At 67.3% G+C, this 17,338-nt stretch overlaps 1 long non-coding RNA gene across 1 annotated transcript; it reads left to right on the top strand.

Moving 5' to 3' along the window:
* The first annotated feature begins 293 nt into the window (after positions 1 to 293).
* Positions 294 to 11,143, top strand: LOC120392155. The gene is made up of 4 exons (XR_005591606.1): positions 294 to 388; positions 1,990 to 2,079; positions 5,654 to 5,768; positions 10,952 to 11,143. It is a non-coding gene; the product is annotated as an uncharacterized LOC120392155 (long non-coding RNA).
* Positions 11,144 to 17,338: the final 6,195 nt, after the last annotated feature.

The raw sequence follows: 17,338 nt of genomic DNA, 5'->3' as shown, positions 1-17,338 counted from the left end.
CAAGAGAGGATCACAGTCTTGGCTCCGCTGGGGGAGGGAGGGCACCACCCATCTCGCCCGTGCCAGCTGCCAGCCCGGCTCTTCCTGATGGCTCCGGGGCTGGGAGGCAAAGCCTGCGGCCCCACACTCGGCGGGGCGGGGGCTGGGGCTGGGCCCCGGGGCCCCTGGGAAATGGAGTCCCGCTTCCCTGCCCGAGAGGCTCCTGGAGAGGCAACTTGGGGGCCCCCCCCCGGACTACAACTCCCAGCAGGCCCTGCGGCCCCTCCCCCCACCTGCTGTAGGAGCGGCTCGGTAACAGATCAATGGGGGGGGGGGGTGATGTGTAACTTTCATTTGCTTCCTAGTTAAATGCAGCTCGGAGCCGCCGGCCGGCCCGCGGCAGGAGACAGTGAGTCCGACCCAGCCCCCGCCTAGCCCCGCTGCATCCCCGCGATCCCCCCCACGAGCCCCGCTGCAGCCCCCACGAGGTCCGCTGCATCCCCGCGATCCCCCCACTGGCCCCCCGCAGCCCCCGCAGCCCCCCACGAGCCCGCTGCATCCCCTGCGAGCCCCCACGAGCCCCCCGCAGCCCCCGCGAGCCCCGCTGCGGGCTGCCCCCGGGCACCGGACCCTGGGACCGGTCTCCCCGGCTGCCCTGCTCCCGGAGTCGGAGAAGCGGGTCTGGGCTGCCCAGGGGACGCGGGTCCCTGCGTTGCCGGGACCGGGGGGGGACGGGGGGTCCCGGCCGGCGCTGGAAGTTCCGCGCCCTGCAGGGACCCGCCGGCGGCGCATTAGCCGGGGGGATTTAACCGGGTTTCGCGCTCCGCTGGCGCCGGGACACGAGCTGTGCCGGGGATGCAGCTTTGGCCGGGCTCCGCCTGAGCAGCGCCGCCGCATTGCCGGCCGGGCTCGCCAGAGGCGCCCGGGTCCCATCGGCTCGGAACCTCCCTTGGACTGGCCCAGCGCGCAGGAACAGCCGCGCGGGAGCGATCCCGGAACGCGCCCCAGAGCTGGGGGCTGAGATCCGAGGCCTTTGGGGGGCTGTTGATGGGGGGGGGGTCTTGCCTGGTCCCTGATTTACCCAGCAGAGCTGGAGTGCGTGGGGGGCAGGGCAGCCCCCGGGCCCCCCAGACAAGAGGCTCAGGAGGAGAAGCTGTGGCCAAAGGGGCTGGGGAGGATCCTAGGGGAGTAGTGAGTGGGGCAGGGAGGGGATCCTGCACCCAGTGCTGGGGCTCCCAAGGGTGCTGGGGCTCCCAAGGGTGCTGGCAAAGTGGAGCAGGTGGAGAAAGGAGACAAGGATTCCAGGGCTGAAGGAAATGTCGGCCACAGAGACCTATCGACCTCTGGCTGTTCAGCGTCTCAGACCCAGCCCGATGGGTGACTCTGCTCGCTCTGGTGAATGGTGTAAATACCTTCTGGGCAGAAAATACCAGATACCAGCGGGCTTTGGAATCCAGAACAAGGCAGAGCCAGAACCGGCGGCTGGACGGTGAAGTCAGGCAAATTGAAACAAAGCTCATGTTTGTAGAGAGGCCACAGGTGGTCTAGCAAATATCCAGGCCCCACAGGGCCCCACAGGCTCATATCCGGGCCCCACAGGGCCCCACAGGCTCATATCCCGGCCCCACAGGCTCATGTTCTGAACAGGGCGGATGACCCAGCACTGGAACAAGCTCCCCAGGGCAATGGGGGGTTCCCCATCTCCGGGGGTCTGCAGCCCCAGACTGGCGCCTCTCTGGCGGAGGGGGGCGTTAGCCAGACACAAGTTACTGGGCTCAGTGCAGGGGGAACGGGCTGACGCTTGACGGCCTGTGATGTGCAGGTCAGACTAGTGGATCTAATGGCCCCTCCTGGCCTCATACGCTGTGAAACTATGAAAACCCGACATGCCCCTGCGCTGGGCCGGGCTGAGATAACGCCCCTTGTCGATGCATCTTGGCGCTCATGGCTGTGATCAGTCCTCAGCGCATCACAAGCCTCGTCCTACCTGCCTCTCTCATCCCAATACAGTTCCACGCCTGAGCCGAGGACAGAGAGGAACCAGGAAGGCAGAGGTGGACAATCAGCCGTTTCGAGGCCATCAGAAGAGCGGGCGGACAGGTCTGGGTTTTTCTGTTGAAAAATAGTTTTGTTGCAATCAAAATGGTTTGCAAAAACGGTTCAATGGGGGGAGGGGGAATCAGAAATGAAACAAAATGAAAGTTTTTGTTTAATCTCTAATTAATATTTTTGTTCTGTTTCTGTTCCTGATGTTCAGATATTTGTCCCCTTCCCCCTTTCTCTCTCTTTGTACTTTTTTCCACTGGGAAAAAGTAAGAAATAGGTGAGGAAGGGGCTTTTCTCCTGCCCCAGGAATCTGAAATCGGAACCAAACCAAAAATCGCCAGGCGAGATGAAAACTTTTGTTCTGTTTCAATTTTTGGGGGTTAAAACCCAGAAAATTTAGTTGAAACATTTTTAATAAAAAAAAAATATTTTTTTTTGCAGGAGAAATTGTTGATTTGTGCAGCCCGCTTTCAGGGTTAGGCAGGGAGTGGCGTGTGGTCAGGGACGGTCTGAGACTTGGCTTCCTGGTACCACAAATGCCCATTCTCATCCTGCCTGGCCATGGGGATCCTGGAGTCTTGCCTCAGTGTCTCCGGACAAATTTGCAGTGACCCAGGGCCGAACCTCGGACAGTCGAGCACTTGGCTCATCCGTCAGTGCTCCAGCCCACAGTGTAGGGGTGAGGGTTGTGTTATATTTACCGTGGGCCGCTCTGCGCAGGCATCTGGCTTAGAGTGCAGACGTGGGGGTGGGGGAGTAGGAGCAGGAGGGATGGGACATGATGTTCAGCGGGGGACTCGGGGAATGTGGCGAGAAACCAGTGCCGAGAAAAGTTTGGGGTCTGGGTTTCTCTGCCCCCGGGCACTGCCCTGCTATGGTTAGTGAGTGTTAGCTGGTATTGTTCGTTGCCCAGACACGCAGCAGGGATGCAGATGCCAGGGCTGCCCTGCCCTGCCCATGCAAATGCCCCAGCTCTGGCTGCTTTGGCTTCACCCACTCCACAGCCCCATAAGCTGCTGCAGGAAGTACATTTCCAGGCAGGTTCCAAATCTCCCCTTTGGCCTGGTGCCTCCCAGCTGTGCCGGGGGGAGATGGGAGGTGATGGCTGGGCCTGCCCTGCGTGACGTTCTGTAGGTGGCCCGTGCGGTGCCCTGGGGGGTACGCTGGTGGTCAGCCCTCCCCGCTGCATGTCTCTCAGTGGCTGCTGAATGAGCTTGGGATGGGTGGGAGGGGGCGGGTTAGTGGCCGGGGCTCCAGGGACCAGTCCCAGCAGAGTTCACCCTCCCCTCGTGGATAAGGAGATGAGGGTCTCTTAGACGAGCCTTTACGGCTCCTGGTCCTGCTTGGCCTGCATGTTCGGGATCCCCGGGTCCATTGCTCCCCCTCCCTGCACCGGTGCCAGCTCTCCGGGGCTGGGGCAGGGCGCGGTGTCATGTGACTCCGGTGTCGGCTTCTCCGCACAGGGCAGGTGGCCGTGCCTGGAGCTGAGCGTGTAGCTTGTCCTGGGCCTGAGATTCCCCCGGTGAGCCGGGTGCGCTGGTGTCCGTGCCAAGGCTCTGGATGGGCGTCTCTAGGAACGGCCCGTTTCCCACGTCCGGGAGGGAGGAGCAGAGGGGCTGCCTGGCTTCAAACAGCAGCCCCAGGCCCAGTGTCCCCCCTGGGCCTCAAGCGGGAGCATCTCAGCTCCCACCCTCCCAGCTGAGCAGGGCCGGATGAGACTCCCCAGGGACCCCTCCCGCCAGTGCTGCCCCTTCACCAGCTAGAGAGGGTCCCTGGTGAGCCGTGTGAGCCTCTTCCTGGCATCTGGGCGGCTCTCCCAGCTCCTGCGTCCCACCAATCTGCAGCTGTCCTGGCCCCATCAGCCCTGCCCTGGGCTCCCGGGAGACGGTGCTTCTCCTTGGCGCGTGGAGCCGGCTGCAGCCTGCCAGGACCTGCCGCTTGCGGCCCCACCCAGGCTCCAGCCACCTGTACAATCACCAGGAGTGAGGCAGCGTCTGGCTTGGGGGACGGGCGAGCTGGGGCCTGCCGTCTCCTCACCCTGCTCTGCTCCTGTCCTGGCTGCCTCTCAGCAATGCCCACTGCTCCTGGCTACCTGCCGCCCGCCTTCCCCCCAACTCCCAGAGCTGGCGGCTCCCAGCGAGCCCAGCCCGGCCCCCGGATCTCCTGCCCAGACCCCTCCTGGGATTGCTGCGAGCTGGCTGCCCCAGGCCCACCCCCAGGGCGAGCCTCATGCTCCAGCAGCAGCTGCGGGGAATAAATAGTCCAGCAGCCGCATTCTGAAACGGCAGCCGGCGCGGAGCCCGTGGCCTCCCGGTGACACCCCCAGCTGCTGGGGCCTTCCCGGGGGCTCAGGCTGTCACCGCCCCTCCTAGCACTGCCGGTCCCAGCCCAGCAGGGGCGGCTGGGAGGCGTTAGGGTCAGACATGCCCCCCAGGCTCTGTCTGCCTCCTGCTGGACACGTGCCATAGTCTGGGGCCCCTGGCCTATGTACCCGCCGGGGGCCCGTCTCTAGCCTGGTACCGCCAGGGACTCACACACCACTTTACACGGAGCCTCACAGTCCCCAGCCGGTCGGGCAGCGCCACGGGCTCATTTGACAGTCGATAGGGTAGAGGGAATGGGACTTGGCCAAGGTCATACAGTGAGTCAGTGTCATCTGGGAGTAGAACCCACGAGTCCAGGCTCCCAGCCCCCCAGCTCTGATTACCAGACCCCACTCCTGTCCCTGAAGTGACAACAGAACCCAGGAGTCATAGAATCATAGAATATCAGGGTTGGAAGGGATCTCAGGAGGTTCTAGTCCAACCCCCTGCTCAAAGCAGGACCAATTCCCAAATCCTTAAGTGGCCCCCTCAAGGACTGAACTCACAACCCTAGGTTTAGCAGGCCAATGCTCAAACCACTGAGCTCTCCCTCCCCCGCCCAGCCCCCCTGCTCTAACCATTAGACACCACTCCCCTCTCTCACCCATGGATAGAACCCAGGAGTCCCCGGCCGGCTGCTGTAACCTCTGTCCAAACAAGTATCCAGTAAAAGGGACCCCTCCCCGCAGGCCTGGGCGCTCAGCCAGCGTTCACCCTCCTGCCCCGGCTGCTCTGTGCATGTTCGTTCTGGGCGTGGTTGGCTCTGAGCCGGTGAGTCACGCGGGCTGGCAAAGAAAATGCCCGTGTGAGGGCTGCTTGGCAGGCCGGGCTAGCCGGGGGCTCGGCAGTCACTGGAGGAAAGAGGGGGGCAGAGCTGGAAGTGGACTGTGGTACAGAGAGGGCTGCACAAGAGACCCAGGTTCAATCCCTGAGGCCGGGCCATTGTGCCTGGGGCCAGCGGGGCAGCTCAGTGCCCAGGGCAGGGAGCCCCCCGTGATCCTGGAGTGCCCCCTGTGGTGGGTCTGGACACGCCCCATGCAGAGCTTGTGGCCCAGGCTCGTGCCGTGCTGGGCCTGGGGAGGAGGCTGCTCTCTGGAGGGGAGGGATGGAGCAGCAGAGGTGCCCTGCTTGGCCCCAGATGCCCGGGAGCCCCTGTGGGTTGCACCCGCTGTGCCGAGGTGGCGGAGGGCTCGGGGCTCGGTTTGAGCTGCTGTCGGTGCATCAGAGCAGGGTCCCGTTCTCAGGCTGCGTTCATCTGTCTGCAGGAGCCAGGCCAAGGAGCTGACTCACGAACCCGCTTCCCCTCCAGATCTGGCCTGCCGGAGAGCCAGGACAGTGCCGCCAGCGGGATCCCGGAGCCACCGGCCTCTGAACCGCACGGTCTGTCCCCACGGGAAACCGGGGAGGGAAGGCGGCTTCCACGCTCACCCCTGGGAGAGAGAAAGGGATCGGGGGGGGGGAGGTAGACGGGTGGGTGATGCTCCGTCCCTGCAGCGTTTCCTTCCTCCTGGGGGCCTAAGCCCAGGGAAGCACTGGGGTCGCCTGGGCCCAAGTGTTAGTCCTGCCCTCCAAGCGGGCACTGCCTGAGCCTGCACCCACCCCGGGCCCCTCAAGGGGGCGTCGTGCGGCTGCCCCCCATGGCCCTGTGCCGGGGAAGCAGGAGGTTCCTGCCTAGCTCTGCAGCGGGCGGGTGGCGCTGTGTGCGGAGCATCCCCCGGCCACATCCCCACCCGCCACTGGGCCCCGGTGACACCGCGGCCTGGCTGGAGCAATGGGGCCCCACGGCAGACGGCACAAAGGCTCCGGGGTGGGAGTGGACCCAGTGAGGGCTGGGGGGCGGGTGCCCTGGCGGCAGCGAGGCCAAGAGGCCTGGCCCAGGGCAGGGTCGTGCTCCAGTTCCCAGCTCCCAGGCTGGGCTCCCGTCCCGTCCCTCGCTGCCCCTCAGCATCGGGACGTCCTTCCTCAGGAGCCCTGGGGACCCAGCTAGGCCCAGGGGAGCAACCGCAGCCTGGAGCAGGCAGGAGCCGGGAGCCCCCGCCCCAGCCAGCTTCCCCGTCCCGCTGCTCAGACGCCTGCTCTGGTGCCAGAGCCGTCCCGCCGGCAGACCCCGGCGGAGCCCGGACGTGGGCTGGGATCTGAGGGGTCGGACAGGGATCCAAGTCAGGGTTTGCTGGCGCCAGAAATCGCCCTGTCCCGAGAACCCCACCCCAGTGTCTCCTTCAGAATCCACTGCCAGGCCCCAGCCCCTGGGCCCCAAGCCAAGTCCGGCTTCTCGGGCCACTGGCTGAGCTGAAATTGGGGGCTCCGGCGGCCCCGCTGCGGGTTCCTCAGGGCGCGTGCCCGGCCCCCCAGCGGCGCGCCAGAGGGCAGCTGGGTTGTGAGCCCGCCAGGGATGTCCCAGCGTCCCGGGAATGGAAGATGAAGCCGTGAGGAGAGCGGAGGTCAGGGCAGTCACAAGGCGCAGGGGGAAGTAGCGGGCGGTTTATTACGCGGCAGTCGTGGGCTTGGCAAACGCACCAGCAGCTGCGCCGGGCGGGCGGACGTGCCACAGGAGGAAACGCTTTACACCCGGGGAGCCGCCCCTGCCGTAACCTGCTGGTCGCTGCTCCTGCCTGGAACCACGGTGCTCAGGGGCGGGGACAGATCACACAGGCGTCGCGCTGTGCTGTCAGCAGGTGCAGGGCCGGGGGGAGGGGGGGCTAGGAATCGCTCCCGCCCCTCCCCCACTAGCCCCAGCTATCGGGGATCCCGAAGCAGCTCGAGCCCGCAGGGCTCCCAGAAGGACGGACCCTGCCCCACTCCCAGCCTGGGAAACCAAGGCTGGAGAAGGGAAGGAGCCTTTAGAGTGGCACACAGTGGAGCTGGGAATGGAACCCAGGAGTCCTGGCCGCCAAGGTGCCCCCCTCCCTCACTAGCCCCTGCTCCCCTCCCAGTAGTGTGACTAGAACCCAGGAGTCCTGCCTCCCACCCTGCCTTGCTCTAACCACTAGGCTTCTGTGCAGGATTTCTGCATGGGGGCTGGGGAGGGGATGGCCCGACACTGAAATTAGCAGCCCCCCTTCGCCATCCTGCGCTCCCCTCCCTCCTTGCCACAGGCGGGCGGGGGGGGGGGGCTCCTCCCCTGGCAGTCGCTGCTCAGGCCATGTGGGCGCTGTGAAGGACATGGCCCTGATTCCCTGGGCGGGAGGACGCCCCCATCCCGACAGGTCCTGCGCTGCCGGCCCCTTGGTGGCCAGAAGTGGGTGAAGCTGCTGCAGGGCCTTGGGAAGGGCCCTGGCCCCTATGGGTGGAGGGGGGGCAGGCTCTGTGCCAGGGCGGGCAGTGGCTCCCTTCAGGGCAGCCTTGAGGGCGGGAGGCTGAGTGGTTTTACTGCCCGTCCCGTGGTCCCTTTGTGGCCGCAGACGGTGTGTTGGGGGAGCCGCCCTGTCTTGGCCCTGTGTCTCCCCACGTGATGTGGCAGGTGCCCATCCTGAACTGCCAGGGAAAGTGCAGCTGGCTGGACTTTGCTCCCGCCAGGGTGGGGCCTGGCTGGTCACAGCCGTCCTGCCCGTGGGATGCAGGGAGAGCGTCAGCGTTTCTTCAGGCAGCCTGGCCTAGTGGGTAGAGCAAGAGGGAGCCTGGAGTCAGGGCTCCTGGGTTCAGTTCCCAGCTCTGGGAGAGGAGCAGCATCCAGGGGTAGGAATGGGGGTGGGGGAGTCAGGCCTTCTGGGTTCTAGTCCCAGTTCTACCACTGACTGGCTGGGGGACAGCCTCTCTCTGCCTCAGTTTCCCTGTGTGGAAATCAGGCCTCTCCTGGGAGAGGGATGCCTGAGGGCAGCACACGGGGCCTCCCCGGGGATCTGGCCCCCTCGGGGCATTTCAGAGCCTGAGTGGGGAAGGCCAGACCAGGCTTGACCCGGCAAATGAAGCTGGTGAGAAACACAAAACTGCAGCTGCAAATCCCAGGCTCCTTCCGGTCCCTGCAGAACCAACCCCCCTGCCCTGCCCACCAGGGCGAGACAAATCCCAGCTCATGCAGCATCCTGGGAAGGGGGTTTGGAGCCTGCACTGCTGCCCCTTGGGTCCCGGAGCCCAGCGTCTCTGCAGGGCCCATCAGACACCTTGTGCCCGGGACGCTCCTGACGTGCACTGGGGCGGGGGGAGGAGAAAGGGTCCCGTTAACGCCCGTGAGGGGCAGGCCGTGGGGTAGCTCTGGATGCTGTCTCAGGTCTAGTGCTTTGATGGGGAGGGAACCGTTGTTCATCTGGGAAGTCGCCTGTGTGCTGGGCTGGGAGATAGCAGGCGGCCCAGGCTGGGATCCCTGGGTTAGCAGCAGCCTCCCGCCCCGCGTAGGGTGCCGCAGTGTTGAACCAGAGTCCTCTGGCACCAAAGGGGCCAGCGCCATTGTCTGGGCAGCAGTAGTAGGCTGTTACCCTCTATGCTGAACAACCCAGGGGGTGGATACAAGACGTGTTTTACAAACATCCTGTATGAGGCGCTGGGCTCTGTCCTTACTCGGTGTCTCTGCAGATCTATGTGGCTGTACCAGGAGAATCAGCCCTGTCTCTCAGGACCCTGGGTAGGGGGTTATCAGGCTTCTGATTACACTGAGAGAGTTTAATGCAAATTGAGATTCACCCCCCACCCCCCTGACTGCTCCCCTCCCAACGCCCCCCTGGAGGGGTTTGTGTTTGGAGTCAGATATTCTCAGCTCCAGCAACCCAGCCCCAGCTGGCTCCAGGCAGCAGAATCCCAGTGACACCCCCCCCCCCAACCCCGCCCCTTCCCAGAGTTAAATAATAACCCAGGGCAGCAGGCAAAGCACGTCCTGCCCGAGCCCTGGGCCCTGCGTTCCTGGCTCTGTTGCTAGGCTCTGGGCTGAGGGGGTTTAACGATTTGAATAACCGTGAGGGTTAATTTAACCCCTTCGGGGCCTCCTAGGCAGCTGTATGGCTGCACATGGCCTCCCTGGATCCTGCGAGATGGGCTTTCAGCTGAGACCTGAGGTGTGGTGTGAGTCCAGGACCTGTTGTCCTGGCTCTGCCACACGTCCTGGCCCCAGGCCGTGCCTCAGTTTCCCTGTCTGTATCCTGGGGATAATGAGGAGGGTCCATCCCTGCGGGGATGAGTTTGTCGATGGATAAGCAATAGAGTTCCCCCCTCCCCGTGCAGTGTGGCCCTGCCTGGCTGCTCCGCCCCACCCCAGAGGTGGCTGCTTTTCAGTGCTGCTGTGTGTATCTAGGTGCAGGAGCTGCAGAGCATCATTGAAAGGGGGGGGACAGATTTGCCCCCTAAACCTCCTCTTCCCCACTCAGCTCCCCTCCCCCACCAGCAGCCTGACCCCCCCTGGCCCAGGGGACTGGCATTGTGACCTGGCACATGGGGTCGCAGCGCGGCTCAGGTGTGACCTGGCCAGAAAGTGGTCAGGTGAGGGTCATGGCCCGGTTGCCCCCCCAGCTCTGCAGCCGATGTGGGGCGGCAGGGCGCCTTGGAGAGATCCACCCTCCAGGAGGTGATGGGGTGAAAAAACACCAACGGTTATTGGGATGAACAAGAATGGGAACACTTGCATGGGGATCAGAAATGAGAGGTTTCTGCAGGGCTGCGACCCCCTGTAGGGTGTGAGGGGAGAGCGTAGGGCTGGGAGAGCAATGGGGCTGCAGGTTGGGAGTGAGGGGCACTGGCAGGGCTGGGGGGAGCCCAGGCTGGGCTAGCAGGGGCTGCGGGTCGGGAGTGAGGGGCACTGGCAGGGCTGGGGGGAGCCCAGGCTGAGCTAGCAGGGGGCTGCGGGTCGGGAGTGAGGGGCACCGGCAGAGCTGGGGGGTCCAGGGCTGGGCTAGCAGGGGCTGCGGGTCGGGAGTGAGGGGCACCGGCAGGGCTGGGGGGGGTCCAGGGCTGGGCTAGCAGGGGCTGCGGGTCGGGAGTGAGGGGCATTGGCAGGGCTGGGGGGGTCCAGGGCTGGGCTAGCAGGGGGCTGCGGGTCGGGAGTGAGGGGCATTGGCAGGGCTGGGGGGGTCCAGGGCTGGGCTAGCAGGGGGCTGCGGGCTGGGGGTTACCAAGGCGACACGCAGGCCGCACCCTGGTATCTAACTGGGCCCCTCGCTCCGGCTCTTCAAACCCACCTGCTCGGCCCCCTCCCTCACTGAGCCTGCAGCCCCCGGCGCCCTCTGGTGGCCAATTCATCTCATCACTGCTGCTCTAACTGCCATGGGGGCCCCCTCCCCACCCCCCCATCTCCCCTCACCTCCGGATGAAACCGTCTCTGATCCCCCCGGGCTGCCCCACTCTCAGCCTCCACCAGTCCCAGTGGGACCCTTGGGCCAGGGGCCCCGGGCGGGGAAGGCGGCCGTGCCCAGAGCCTGTTTCCAGGGTGTGCAGGAGCCCTGGGCCCTGGCTCTGACGGGGGCGTCACCCCTGGGGCACGCCCGGCTCGTGGGTTTCCAGCCGGCTGGCCCGATGCTGCCCGACTGGGCACGGGGGGTTGCCAGGGCTGTGGGAGCAACACAGAGACACGTGTGGCCAGGACGTGGGTTCTGCTGCCTGTCCCCCATGGCTCCCCCTAACGCCCAACTCTTTCTCCCTAGGTGTGGGACGGAGACGGCCGGGCCCCGTCGCAGCTTCCTGAAGCAGGGTGGTGCCGCGCTCCCCACATGGCAGCTGGGTGCCCCCCGTAACGCCAGTCAAACTGGACGCCTCGGGCCCACGTGAGACACCCTCAGGCCAGAGCCCGCCCGCCCGCCACTCCCAGCCCAGCTGGGACTCCCCAGCAGCCTCCCTGCACCATGCCGGCCAGGGGCCGAAGGGATCGGCTGGGGGCAGATACCACGATGCCACCACCATCACCGGTGGGTCCAGCTGGGACCTGGGGGCACTGGGGTGACCACACGGGGAGCCGGGCTGGGCTATGGGGGGGTCTGAGGGCTGCAGAGTTCACAGCAGGGGATGGAGGGGCTGGGACCCCCCCCTCCAGGGCACTGGGGCTACTGCTGGGGGGGATCCCGTCCAGCGCGCCGCACGGGAAGGACCCGAGCGCCACCGGCCAGCCCCTGCTGCCAGCGCAGGCCCAGCAGCCTGTCAGGGAGATGGGCGTCCGGGGCAGGTGACCCCAGAGCGTGCCCAGGGCCTGCCAGGCTGCTGTCCTGTCCCCCCCCCACACTTCTCCTTGGAGATTTTCTCCTCTGCCGGGGCCGTGGCCAGCAGGTGGCGGCAGGACCTTTCCCGTGGAGCCTGGGGGGGGTGGGCAGGGCTGTGACAGGGGAACGTGGGGACCCGGGAGCCTCCGTGCCCTGCCTCCAGGGGCCGCTCGTCCTGGGCACCCACAGCCAAAGAAAGGCAGAAGCCAGAGGGACTCAGGGCAGCCGGGCCATCGAGGGGGTACCGGCTCCAATCTGCCCCGAGGACGGGGGACCGGCTGGCTCGGGGCGGGGGGTGTGTGTGTGGCACAGGGTCTGTCCCCACTAGGGGGCACCGGCTCCATCTGCCCCGAGGACGGGGGACCGGCTGGCTCGGGGCGGGGGGGGATGCTGCAGGGGGTCTGTCCCCACTGGGGGTCGCGGGCGCCGGTCTCGCCCCGGGCAGGAACTGGAGGTTGTTGCTCCCAGCGTGTCAAGAGGCCCCATGTGGGCTGAGTCAGGGGCTGAGAGGAAACAGCAGAAATCCCTGAATGACACCGACAGTGACGCGGGGGAACCAGCCCCGGAGGGGGGACCCGAGCGAAGAGACGCCCGGTGGGAGGCTCTCGTGGGTCCCGAACGCGGACGGTTGGGCTCTCTGAGCGGTGCCGGGGCCTCTGGCTGCTGCCGGAATGTAAATGGTTAATCACAGTGACCTGGGCTCTGCTCCCGGAGGGGTCAACGGCTCCCTCTGGCACCTGGGGACGTCACCTCAACTCTCTGTGCAGCCCCGGGTACCCCCCCCTGCAGCTCTGCCGGTGCCCCTCACTCCCGACCCGCAGCCCCTGCTAGCCCAGCCCCGGGTACCACCCCCCCGCAGCTCTGCCGGTGCCCCTCACTCCCGACCTGCAGCCCCTGCTAGCCCAGCCCCGGGTACCCCCCCCCCCGCAGCTCTGCCAGTGCCCCTCACTCCCGACCTGCAGCCTGCCGGTGCCCCTCACTCCCGACCCGCAGCCCCTGCTAGCCCAGCCCTGGGTACCTCCCCCACCGCAGCTCTGCCGGTGCCCCTCACTCCCGACCCGCAGCCCCTGCTAGCCCAGCCCCGGGTACCCCTCCCCGCAGCTCTGCTGGTGCCTCTCACTCCCGCCCCGCAGCCCCTGCTAGCCCAGCCCCGGGTACCCCCCCCTGCAGCTCTGCCGGTGCCCCTCTCTCCCGACCTGCAGCCCCTGCTAGCCCAGCCCCGGGTACCTCCCCCCCCGGCAGCTCTGCTGGTGCCCCACACTCCCGACCTGCAGCCCCAGCTAGCCCAGCCCCGGGTACCTCCCCCACCGCAGCTCTGCTGGTGCCCCTCACTCCCGACCCGCAGCCCCTGCTAGCCCAGCCCCAAGTACCCCCCTGCAGCTCTGCCGGTGCCCCTCACTCCCGACCCGTAGCCCCCGCTAGCCCAGCCCCGGGTTCCTCCCCCACCCCCCCGCAGCTCTGCCGGTGCCCCTCACTCCTGCCCCGCAGCCCCTGCCAGCCCAGCCCCGGGTACCCCCCTGCAGCTCTGCTGGTGCCCCTCACTCCTAACCCGCAGCCCCTGCTAGCCCAGCCCCGGGTACCCCCCCAACACTGCTCTGCTGATGCCCCTCACTCCTGATGCACAGCCCCTGCTAGCCCAGCCCTGGGAACCCCCAACCCCACAGATCTGCCAGTGCTTCCCAATCCCGACCCACACCGCCTGCTATCCCAGTCCTGGGCTCCCTGAACCCCACAGCCCTGCCAGTGCCCCTCAATCTGCCCCACAGCTGTCTCTCCTCCTAGCCCAGGCCCCCTCCCCACCTCACTGCCCCCCGTTCCTCTCCCCCCAGACCTGTGTAGCTGTGGCAACGTCCCCGAGGTGGAGATCATCAGCCTGCTGGGGGAGCAGCTGCCCCACTACACCCTGCGGGCCGACACGCTCTTCGGCTACGAACACGACGACTGGCTGCACACGCCCCTGCTGCCCCCCGAGGCGCCCACCCCCCTGACGCCCCAGCAGATTGAGGAGACCCTGAAGTACTTCCGTGAGTGCCAGTGGGGGGAGCTGGGGACTGGGGGTCCCATGGGGGGGCAGGGGCGCTGAACCAGGGCAGGGAGCGGGGCTGGCGGGTGCCCCCTCCTGGGCCAGCCCCACAGGGCTAGGGGGCAGCTTCCCCCCATGCCCAGGATACAAGAGCCGTGCGGGAGCTAATTGCAACTAATTAGGTTGCCCGGGTGCAGTGGGGGGATTTCCAGGCCCAGAATATCTTAGAGCTGCAGCCTCCGTCCCCTCTCAGGGACCCCCGCACTGCGGGCTGGGGTCGGGGGGCTGCTGAGAGGGTGAGGGGGGGTTACAAGGAGGGGACAGCGAGGACGGTTAGGAGGAGCCTCGGTGCACCCCCCCACTCCCTCTGCCCCCCGTTTGGTGGCCTTTCCCCCCAGGCTCAGGCCTCCCCATGGGACCCAGGCCACCACCAGCTGGTGCCAAACGTGTCTGGCCTCCCATGGGGCGCCTGGCTGCTGTGCAGGCCCCACACCCTGCACCCACTCCAGTTCCATTCGGGGCTCAGGGCAGAGCCCTGGGGCCGAGGTTCGGGGCGTGGTTCCCCACTCAGTGTCGCCTCCGCGTGGGCTGAGCTGGTAAGAGCTGCCCCCCCCCCGCCGCCCTCCGGGGGACCCCCAGCTCCGCCGCCCGCAGGCAGGACCCCCAGCTCCACCGCCCTCCGGGGGACCCCCAGCTCTGCCGCCCGCAGGCAGGACCCCCAGCTCTGCCGCCCGCAGCAGGACCCCAGCTCCACCGCCCCAGCTCCACCGCCCGCAGGCAGCACCCCAGCTCCACCGCCTCTGGGGACCCCAGCTCCGCCGCCCGCAGCGGGACCCCAGCTCCGCCGCCTCTGGGACCCCAGCTCCGCCGCCGCAGGCGGGACCCCAGCTCCACCGCCCTCCGGGGGACCCCCAGCTCTGCCGCCCGCAGGCAGGACCCCCAGCTCTGCCTCCCGCAGGCGGGACCCCCAGCTCCACCGCCCTCTGGGGCCCCCAGCTCTGCCGCCCGCAGGCAGGACCCCCAGCTCCGCCGCCCACAGGTGGGACCCCCAGCTCCACCGCCCTCCGGGGGACCCCCAGCTCTGCCGCCCGCAGGCAGGACCCCCAGCTCCACCGCCCTCCGGGGGACCCCCAGCTCTGCCTCCCGCAGGCAGGACCCCCAGCTCCACCGCCCTCCGGGGGACCCCCAGCTCTGCCGCCCTCCGGGGGACCCCCAGCTCTGCCGCCCGCAGGCAGGACCCCCAGCTCCGCCACCCTCTGGGGGACCCCCAGCTCCGCCGCCCGCAGGCGGGACCCCCAGCTCCACCGCCCGCAGGCGGGACCCCCAGCTCCACCACCCTCTGGGGGACCCCCAGCTCCGCCGCCCACAGGCGGGACCCCCAGCTCCCCCGCCCTCCGGGGGACCCCCAGCTCCGCCGCCCGCAGGCGGGACCCCCAGCTCCACCGCCCTCTGGGGGACCCCCAGCTCTGCCGCCCGCAGGCAGGACCCCCAGCTCCGCCACCCGCAGGCGGGACCCCCAGCTCCACCGCCCTCTGGGGGACCCCCAGCGCAGCCGCCCGCAGGCAGGACCCCCAGCTCCGCCGCCCACAGGTGGGACCCCCAGCTCCACCGCCCTCCGGGGGACCCCCAGCTCCGCTGCCTGCAGGCAGGACCCCCAGCTCCGCCGCCCTCCGGGGGACCCCCAGCTCCGCCGCCCGCAGGCGGGACCCCCAGCTCCACCGCCCTCTGGGGGACCCCCAGCTCTGCCGCCCGCAGGCGGGACCCCCAGCTCCGCCGCCCACAGGCGGGACCCCCAGCTCTGCTGCCCGCAGGCAGGACCCCCAGCTCCGCCGCCCACAGGCGGGACCCCCAGCTGCTGGAGTCCTGGAGCAGCCCACGCACAGAGGAGCTGGAACTCCGGGACCAGGACGTACATTCACAGAGCCCCCATTCTCGGTGTGGGGGGGGGGGAGACTTGTGACCTTTGACCCCTTGGGATTGGCGAAGCTGGGGGGCCAGGAAAGGAAGCACCATGGGGCCAGGTGGTTCCCCCTCCCTGGGGGCTTTGGGGTCAGAGGTTCCATATGGGGCACAGACAGGATTAGCTCTGGTTCCTTTGTGATTATTGTCCACGTGTTGCGAGAGCAAAGGGGGAGGGGGCAGATTAGAGCGGGGTGGGGGTGACAGGGAGGGAGTTACGGGGAGGCAGGGACTGTAGCGGGGAGAGGGAGGAGGTCTAGGTGGGGGGTGAGGAGGGAGTATAAATGGGCCACTGGGAACTTAGCCAAATTTTCCCAGTCCCACCGGGCCATCTCCGGCCAGGGACCTCGGGCAGATGGCAGCAGCCCCTCCCCTCCGGGACACCCCAGACCAAGGGGCATGGCTGCCTGCGTGTCTCTGACCCCCCCCTCCCCGCGTCGGTCCATGTGCTGGGGGCGGTGGGGGGAGGGGGTGCTGGCTCCTCTCCTTGAGCCCGCGTCCTGGCCCGTTAATCGGAACGAGCCCCCTGTAATCTGATTGTGGGACCTAAACCGGGGAGCACATCCCTGCCGGGGGGGGGGGGGGGGTTTAGGCAGAGGCTGCGTCTCCTGCCCTGGTGCAAGGAGCCTCAGCCCAGCTTCCCCGGCCACGAGTGCAAACCCGCTGGGCGCCGGGCCCGGATCCGCCCTGGGGGCTCCCTGCACCTTGCGGGGGGGGGGGGTCTGGCTGCTGGTCTGTGCCCAGGAGGGAGGCTCGCTCGTGGAAACGGGCTTCACGGCGCTCGCTGAACCTAGCCAGTCATGGGATGGTCTAGTGGTTAGAGCAAAGCGGCTGGGTGCCAGTCCCGGCTGGGGGAGGGGAGGGGGGGCTAGGGGTGGGCTGGAAGCCATAGGTTCCCCCCGTGGCCAAGTCACTTTGCTAGGTTGCCTTGTGCCTCGGTTTCCCTTTGGTTCAGAGCATTAATTCCGGCAGTGGCGGGACTCTGGGGCGAAGGGCAGGAGCAATCCAGCCTCGGTGGTTTCCCTGCCCTGAGACTCAGCAAGAGGGCGTGGGGGGGGGGGCGTGTGACCGGCTCTGTGACGGGAGCTGCCCATTGTTCATTGTCCTGCTGGATTTGCTTGCGTCTGCCCATGCCCCATTGAACTCCCCCCCCCCCGTGGTGCTTGCGTCTGCCCGTGTCCCATTGAACTCCCCCCCCCCGTGGTGCTTGCGTCCCCTGCCCGTGTCCCATTGAACTCCCCGTGGTGCTTGCCCCTGCCCGTGTCCCATTGGACTCCCCGTGGTGCTTGTGTCCCCTGCCCGTGCAGTTTCCCCCCTGCACCTCGTCCATTATTAAAGCACCGTCATAAATTATTCACGTCTCCCCCTGCTTGGGCCTCGTTGCTGCCTTCACCCAACGGTGCTTACGGCAGAGCTGCCAAGGGAGCCAGACCGGTTACAGCCGCCAGCCAGCCAGGGGATGTGGGGCACCGTGGGCGCGGCCAGCGCGCGGCCTGGGGCCTGCGTATGGGACGCTCCGTGCCGGCTGGAGCAGCCCCGTCACAGGTCTCCGGCTCTGAGCATTGCAGCGAGCAGACGGGCTGTGCAGGGCCGCCCCCCGCCCCAGGTGACAGCACCTCCCTCAGCACCCAGGGGCGTCTCAGGACTAAGGAAATTCCCACCCAAAAAGCTTGGTCCCACCTGAGGTGGGGCTGGGAGCTGAGGGCTGGTTTGTAGCATCGCTGCTCTGGGGCCGGAGCTCGTGAGACAGGCCAGATTCAAACCGTTGCAGCTGAGAAGAACCTGAGTGGTGGGAAATCTGGGACTTGTCTGGGCCGGGTCACAGGAGCCCCCCGACTCCCAGAGTGCACCTGGCA

Source organism: Mauremys reevesii, linkage group 27 (genome assembly GCF_016161935.1).
Source record: "Mauremys reevesii isolate NIE-2019 linkage group 27, ASM1616193v1, whole genome shotgun sequence".
NCBI lineage: Eukaryota > Metazoa > Chordata > Testudines > Geoemydidae > Mauremys > Mauremys reevesii.
Note: the sequence above shows the minus strand (reverse complement) of the source record. Positions and strands in the feature narration are given on the sequence as shown.